This window comes from Apium graveolens, chromosome 6 (genome assembly GCF_009905375.1).
Source record: "Apium graveolens cultivar Ventura chromosome 6, ASM990537v1, whole genome shotgun sequence".
NCBI lineage: Eukaryota > Viridiplantae > Streptophyta > Magnoliopsida > Apiales > Apiaceae > Apium > Apium graveolens.
In genome coordinates, this window is record NC_133652.1 from 37,591,039 (window position 1) to 37,599,112 (window position 8,074).

Here is an 8,074-nt window from a genome sequence, read left to right on the forward strand (position 1 = left end):
TTGATAATTCAGGGGATTCAAAATTAGGGTATTGAAATTTAACATGCTAAATATGACAAATTCAGGGTACATGCAGGTGAGAAGTTTAATAGCATGTTAAGTATGTAGTACTTCAAAATATATAGCCTCTGAAGATGGATATTAGTGTTAGTGACTTTTTACTTAATTTTTATATAACGGTTGAATGTTAATATATCTTCATGGCTTGTCATTTATTTTGAGCATCAAATAAAAAGGTTCTTGTAACATCTGTTTCATAGGGAATTTTTTTATTATTTTATTTTAAGTTACATCGTTCCAACTATAGAGTATCCCAAATGCTCAAGTTTCTTTGTTATACTTTTCCTTCCTTGGTTAGTCCCTTAGTACTGGGTTCAGCTTTCCGCAATGGAAAGAAAGAAAATATTATATATGTTAATAATTTAGCAAGGTTTCAGCATATGTTAGCATTGTGGAGCTAAATATGTGTTAGGGCGAAAACACGGGCTAAAATACACGCAAGTATACGCGTTCACAAGTAGTATAAGATATAAATCAGAATCGTTCCCACAGAGACTAGTTTAGGTTAAGTTCAATTTATGTACCTATGCAACAATGTATGATTATCGCTCAATGCTAAGACAAATAACAAATTGGGTTTTTATTAAACTAAGAGATTATACTAAATAACATTAACTAAGAGAATTGAGGTTGAATTACTATATATGACAAACATGGGATTCTAACTTCATTACTACTTCATTCAATAGCATTTTCGTTCTTAACCTTAGCATGTGATGGCGATGACACTAATCAGATAACACGAAACTGATAAACGCCAACTTTCGTTGCACGAGTACCATTCTACCAGACATCCACAAAAGAGATAGAAGCTGAATAGACACCAATTATATTGAGACCCTATATGTCTATAGAATTTGACAACATAACGGTTTATGCACAAGTTATCCATACATAGGGCAAGTAAAATGATTAGAGTATCCACTAATCATGCATAAAATACATGAACCTATGCTAGCATGGCAAGTTCTAAACCTCTATATTCACTGTCGCTTCAATAGAGATTAACATGCTATCTTATATGTTAGCTACGCACATAAGACGAATAAGCACAACCAATATTAGGATATCAATAAATCACCACACACCAAGATATCGAAATAATTAATTATTGAAATCCATAAGTAAATCCGCTAGAACCCCATGACAACGATTAGCCCATAATCGAACTCATCGTCACCATGGGTTCCAATGAAAGCATGGTATAAAACAAGGTCTTAATAAATAAAATAATAATTAAAGTAGGAATAAACGAGATCTAGGTTCAACAAGAACGAAAATGAGCATCCAAAGTTACAACTAATTCAAAGAATCACAAGTTGAAAACAAGATCTTCTTTTTCAGAGTTGTTCAGTGCTTTTAGGTCTTCTCCTTGGTATCCCAATCTTCCCGGATGATGAAAACCCTTTTTTTAAGTATATATACGCCCCTAGTGGACCTGGACCCTTAAAATCGTCAAATTCCACTCAAAAAAGGCTTTTTCAGCGAAATTAGTGACCAGTCGCGCCTTGGGCGGCCGCTCAGCTCTCCGGGCGGGCGCTCAGCTCTCCTGGGCGGCCGCTCAGCTCTCCTGGGCGGGCGCTCAGCTCCTGTCTGGGAAAATTTCTGATGAATCTTGTTTTGGCCATAACTTGAGTTCTACTCGTCAGATTAGGCGATTCAATTGCCCACGCGAAGCTATTGAGATTCTCTACACCTTGACAATGGCCTTGGCTTCCAATTCTGATCACTTTTTATCATATTTTCTTTAAAAGCTCTTTTCTTCATATAAGTGATACCTGAAATGTAATAACACAAAAACACATCAAAATACCAACAACTTGAGTCCAAAACACCAATTTAAGCTTGTAATAAAGCGTTCCAAGTGGATATAAAATCCACTTGTTACACCCCCAAACTTGAATCGATGCTTGTCCTCAAGTATAAACAGACTCAAAACTACAAAACAAACCTAATGCATGAATGCAACTACGTGAATGCAACTAAATGATAATGCAATCGATCCCCTCAGAATAACCATAACCAAATGAATAAGCCAATGCCTCTAAGAATGCAATAACTTGAAACAGAGTTCGAATAAAACCCACAAACCAACTCACAAACCAGAAACGTGCGTGTGTGGATGCTTAACAGGTATACTCTCGATACTAGATCAATAACCATAACTTATCTATCATTGAAACAATCAAAAGTTTATAAACAGAATAGACAATAAACACATTATGACTCACAACACCTTCTTTCTACTAGAGTTATACAAGGATTCACACTATTATTGAACACATAGCAAAGATGCTTATTTGAACGTACAATGAATGAGGTCCCAAAAGACTTATGCAATAATACCCATGTAGCGAGCGTTATGTTAGCGGATCCCAGACTATACAAGCCTTAGGTCACTAGGCACAGAGTCCCCTAGAACTTAATAACTCAAGTATTAAAGAGCTCACTCTTGATCAATTATGCATAAACACATACTTTTTCTTTCTTTTTTTTTGCTCTTTTTCTTTTTCTCTTTTTCTTTTTTTTTCAACAATTTCTGAATGAGTGTGTTTCGCTCCATCTCATTCAACCCTAGACTACTCATAAAAATATGAGCCGGCTACTAGCCATTTGACGCCTAGCCTTACAACAACTAGCAATGAAATCCAAGTTTTTCTCCAGATAAAAAAAATCAGTGTTTTTACGTCATTACGAGAACATCACAAATTCTAAATATAACCAAGTGATTTAATCTCAACAACAAACAAGTATGATCATGATCTAGATCAAAAGCAACCCTATAAGCCTTTATGAAAATATTTGTTTCTGGCATGCAAATCAATTCATTAAGACTTAAACATCCCTCTATTCGTCATCACCACACTGAAATCAACATCAACTTATCAAATATCATAGTTCATCTTAAGAGATCATGCTAAATATGCATGCAAATGCAACTATATGAAATAAAAACAAACAAATATGTCCTAAATGAACAATCATACAAAAATATGAATAAACTACAACTAAACATGCAATATGAATCTATATGAATCTATATGGACACACACACTACTAATCCTTACATTATCACCCCCAAACTTAAAATTTTCAATGTCCTCATTGAAGGTAATAATAAGGATTTTAGGCATACCTAATTAGCGGGAGAGTCACCCTCGTCGGGTGGAGGATCAGGTGGCCAATCAACCTCGCCACCAGTGTCTCGGACAACAGTACCGAAAGCGTGTGTCAAATCTTCAGTAAAATGATGGTGAATGTCGTGCATGGCCTCCATACGCCTAGTCAATCTTCTATACCGTGCATCACCAACACCAGTCCTATCAACTACCTGTTGCACATGAGAAGAACCCTCTGTAGGTACGGGAATATCCGTCCAGCCACTCTCTACATCATCAAAAATATATTCCAAGCCCTTATCATGTGGTGCACCTAAGAATGAATAACTCAAGTGATCTGGCATTCGGTTGAGCTCAAGTGTGGGAGCTTCTTGAATAAATGGTTCAAAACGCTCCTGAGAAATTTTTAGCTCTGTTAACCCAAGAGAATCGAATGGCATATCCAATTTCCTCTTCCACGGAGGTGCATTCAAAACCTGCAGTTGCTCTGCTCATTCCTTGTCATCAATAACTGATTTTTTCATTAAGGATCTCTTTGAGGTCTCTAACTTTGGCACTTGCTCAAGTTTCGAATTCACGAAAAAGTCTACCCTCTCTACTTTAAAGCACTCCTCTTTAGCTATGGGTAAATTTATTTCCTTGAACACATTAAAAGTGACCTTTTGATCGTAAACCTTCATCGAAAGCTCTCCTTTTTGCACATCGATCATAGTTCAGCCTGTAGCCAAGAATGGTCTTCCCAAGATGATGGGAATCTTCTTATCCTCCTCAAAATCAAGAATTACAAAGTCAGCAGGGAAGAAGAGTTTATCCACCTTGACCAAGACATCCTCCACTATACCTCATGGATAAGCGATGGAACGGTCAGCTAGTTGCAATGACATGTATGTTGGTTTCGGATCAGGCAGACCAAGCTTCTTGAAGATAGATAAGGGCATCAGATTGATGCTAGCTCCTAAATCACATAAACACTTGTTGAATGACAAGTTTCCGATGGTGCAAGGAATAGTGAAGCTTCCAGGATCTTTAAGCTTCAGAGGCAACTTCTGTTGCAGCACATCACTGCATCCCTCCGTGAGAGCAACGGTCTCTAAGTCATCGAGCTTCACTTTCCAAGAGAGAATACCTTTTATAAACCTCGCATAGCTAGGCATCTGTTCAAGAGCATCAACAAAAGGTATGTTGATATGAAGTTTCTTGAACACCTCCAGAAACTTCTCAAACTACTTATCCAGCTTTTTCTTCTACAGCCTCTTAGGAAAAGGAGGTGGTGGACAGATTTGTTTCTCCCCTGTATTACCCTCAGGAGGAGTGTGTTCCACAATAGTCTTCCTTGGTTCCACCCCTACTTCCTTCTGCACGTCTTCTTCAGCTAAAACTTTAGATTCTGGAACTTGAGACTTTTCAGGCTATTCATCTTGCTGAATTTGGAGGCTTGCAACCTTTCCAGACCTTAATTTGATGGCGTTCACCTGTTCTTCAACTTTCCTCTTGCCTGGATTGGCTTCCGTATCACTAGGAAGCGTTCCTGGTGGTCGATTCAATAAGGCATTAGCAATTTTCCCTATTTGGTTCTCCAGATTCTGGATAGAAACAGCCTGGCTTTGGCATATAAGAGCCTGGTTTTTGCACATATGTCGCAACTCCTCCAATTCAGATTTTTCATTCGAAGATAGACATGCACCATGAGTTTGTTGTTTTGGTGTAATTTGTTGCTGAAAACTAGGAGGGTTGAATAGCTTATTTCCAAACTACTGGAACGGCTGTTGCATCGCATTCTGATTGTTGCTCTAGCTGAAGTTAGGATGATTCCAGTTGTTAGGATGATAAGTGTCTGGAACTGGTTGCTGCAATCTCTGAAAGTTGCTCACAAACTGAGCTAATTCACTAGATATAGCGCATTGCTCCATCACATGCGGACCTGCACACAGCTCACAAACACTAATTATCTGCTTAACACCATAGTTAGACAGAGAATCGATCTTCATAGAGAATGCCTTTAGTTGAGCAGTGATAGCCGTAGCTGTATCCACCTCAAGAACTCCTGCTACCTTGCTCTGTGGCAATTTCTGGGCTGGATACTGATATTCATTAGCAGCCATCAGTTTAATTAGATCATAAGCTTCCTCATAACTTTTTGCCCATAATGCTCTACCTGCTGTTGCATCGAGCATGGGTCTGGACTGTGCTCCCAACCCATTGTAAAAATAATTGATGATCATCCAATCAGGCATTCCATGATGAGGACACTTCCTAAGCATCTCCTTGTAGCGCTCCCAAGCTTCATATAAAGATTCTCCTGATTGCTGCGCAAATTGAGTAAGAGCATTCCTGATTGCAGCTGTCTTCGCCATAGGGAAGAATTTAGTAAGAAACTTCTGAGCAAGATCTTCCCAAGTAGTAATCGAACCAGCTGGTAGAGAGTGTAACCAGCTCTTAGCCTTGTCCCTCAGAGAGAATGGGAACAGTCTCAGCTTCACAGCATCTTCAGAAATACCATTGAACCTGAAGGTGTCACAGATCTCTATGAAATCCCTAATATGTGTATTGGGATCTTCTGTTGGAGAACCCCCAAACTGGATTGAATTCTGCACCCATTGAATTATTCCAGGCTTGATCTCAAAAGTATTAGCTGTGATAGCTGGCCTGACAATGCCAGATTGAATGTCATTGATCTTGGGTTGAGAAAAATCCATCAAGGCTTTCGTTCGTGCTGCTGGATCCCCCATTGTAATGAGTACCTGAAACACAAACAAATAAACCGTGAAAGTAAAAGAATCCGAGTCAGTGAACTTTAACGACCATTGATGACAAGCACATAAACTAAAAATTAACATCGAGTCCCCGGCAGCGGCGCCAGAAACTTTTTAGGGCGAAAACACGCGCTAAAATACACGCAAGTATACGTGTTCGCAAGTAATATAAGATATAAATCAGATTCGTTCCCACAGAGACTGGTTTAGGTTAATTTCAATTTATGCACCTATGCAACAATATATGATTATCGCTCAATGCTAAGACAGATAACAAATTTGATTTTTATTAAACTAAGAGATTATACTAAATAACATTAACTAAGAGAATTGAGGTTAAATTACTATATATGACAAACATGGGATTCTAACTTCATTACTACTTCATTCAATAGCATTTTCGTTCTTAACCTTAACATGTGATGGCGATGACACTAATCAAATAACACGAAACTGATAAACGCCAACTTTCATTGAACGAGTACCATTCTACCAGACATCTACAAAAGAGATAGAAGCTGAATAGGCACCAATTATATTGAGACCCTATATATCTATAGAATTTGACAACATAACGGTTTAAGCATAAGTTATCCATAATGATTACATAGGGCAAGTAAAATGGTTAGAGTTACCCACTAATCATGCATACAATACATGAACCTATGCTAGCATGGCAAGTTCTAAACCTCTATATTCACTGTCGCTTCAATAGAGATTAATACGCTATCTTATATGTTAACTACGCACATAGGACAAATAAGCACAACCAATACTAGGATATCAATCAATCACCACACACCAAGATATCGAAACAATTAATTATTGAAATCCATAAGTAAATCCGCTAGAACCCCATGACAACGATTAACCCATAATTGAACTCATCGTCACCATGGGTTCCAATGAAAGCATGGTATAAAACAAGGTCTTAATAAACTGAATAATAATTAAAGTACAAATAAACGAGATCTAGGTTCAACAAGAACGAAAACGAGAATCCAAAGTTACAACTAATTCAAAGAATCACAAGTTGAAAATAAGATCTTCTTTTTCGGAGTTGTTTTGTGCTTCTAGGTCTTCTTCTTGGTATCCCAATCTTCCCGAATGATGAAAACCCTTTTTTTAAGTATATATACGCCCCTAGTGGACCTGGACCCGTAAAATCGTCAAATTCCACTAAAAAAAGGCTTTTTCAGCGAAATCAGTGACCAGCCGCGCCTTGGGCGGCCGCTTAGCTCTCCGGGTGGGCGCTCAGCTCTCCTGGACGGGCGCTCAGCTCCTGTCTGGGAAAATTTCTGATGAATCTTGTTTTGGCCATAACCTGAGTTCTACTCGTCAGAATTAGGCGATTCAACTGCCCACGCGAAGCTATTGAGATTCTCTACAACTTGACAATGGCCTTGGCTTCCAATTCTGATCACTTTTTATCATATTTCCTTTAAAAGCTCTTTTCTTCATATAACTGATACCTGAAATGTAATAACACAAAAACACATCAAAATACCAACAACTTGAGTCCAAAACACCAATTTAAGCTTGTAATAAAGCGTTCCAAGTGGATATAAAATCCACTTATCAATATGTTGTGAATTTTTATTTTATTTTCTTGGATATATTATTGTTGTGTAACCTACACCGAGGTAGGTATTTAAAGGCTAAGTCGAGGTTTGAGATAAAATGAGTATTTTATTTCTCCAGTATCAATATCTCATAAAATTAGCAGACCTCCACTTATATAATATCTTGTTCATTTTTGTATTTTGGTTTTCAGACTGGTTGAAAAGGATCTTACAAAAAACTAAACCAACACCTAAGCTTGTTACTGTTGTAAATCCTGGAAACCCATCTGGAACCTACATTCCAGAGGCCCTGCTGAAGGTCTAATTTTCTTTTATGAATATGTAATTCTGTAGATTCTTTATCAATTAGCTCCTCTCTAGATCTTAATTTATTTTTCTTTCTAATTTCTCCTACTCATGTTTATTTTTTTCTTCCTTAAGTCGAGGATATTAGATATCTGCAGAGATGTTGGATGCTGGCTACTGGTAAATGTTGAATACCCTTGAAATAGGGTTTTATCCATCTTCAGCATAGAGGTGGGTGCATTGTAGAAGCCTTTTGTAATCATTGAGAAAGAAA

At 37.8% G+C, this 8,074-nt stretch overlaps 1 non-coding gene across 1 annotated transcript; it reads left to right on the plus strand.

Annotated features, from left to right (window-relative positions):
* The first annotated feature begins 5,411 nt into the window (after nt 1-5,411).
* LOC141670006 (small nucleolar RNA R71) lies at nt 5,412-5,518 on the plus strand. The gene has a single exon (XR_012554257.1). It is a non-coding gene; the product is annotated as a small nucleolar RNA R71 (small nucleolar RNA).
* The last annotated feature ends 2,556 nt before the right edge of the window (nt 5,519-8,074 follow it).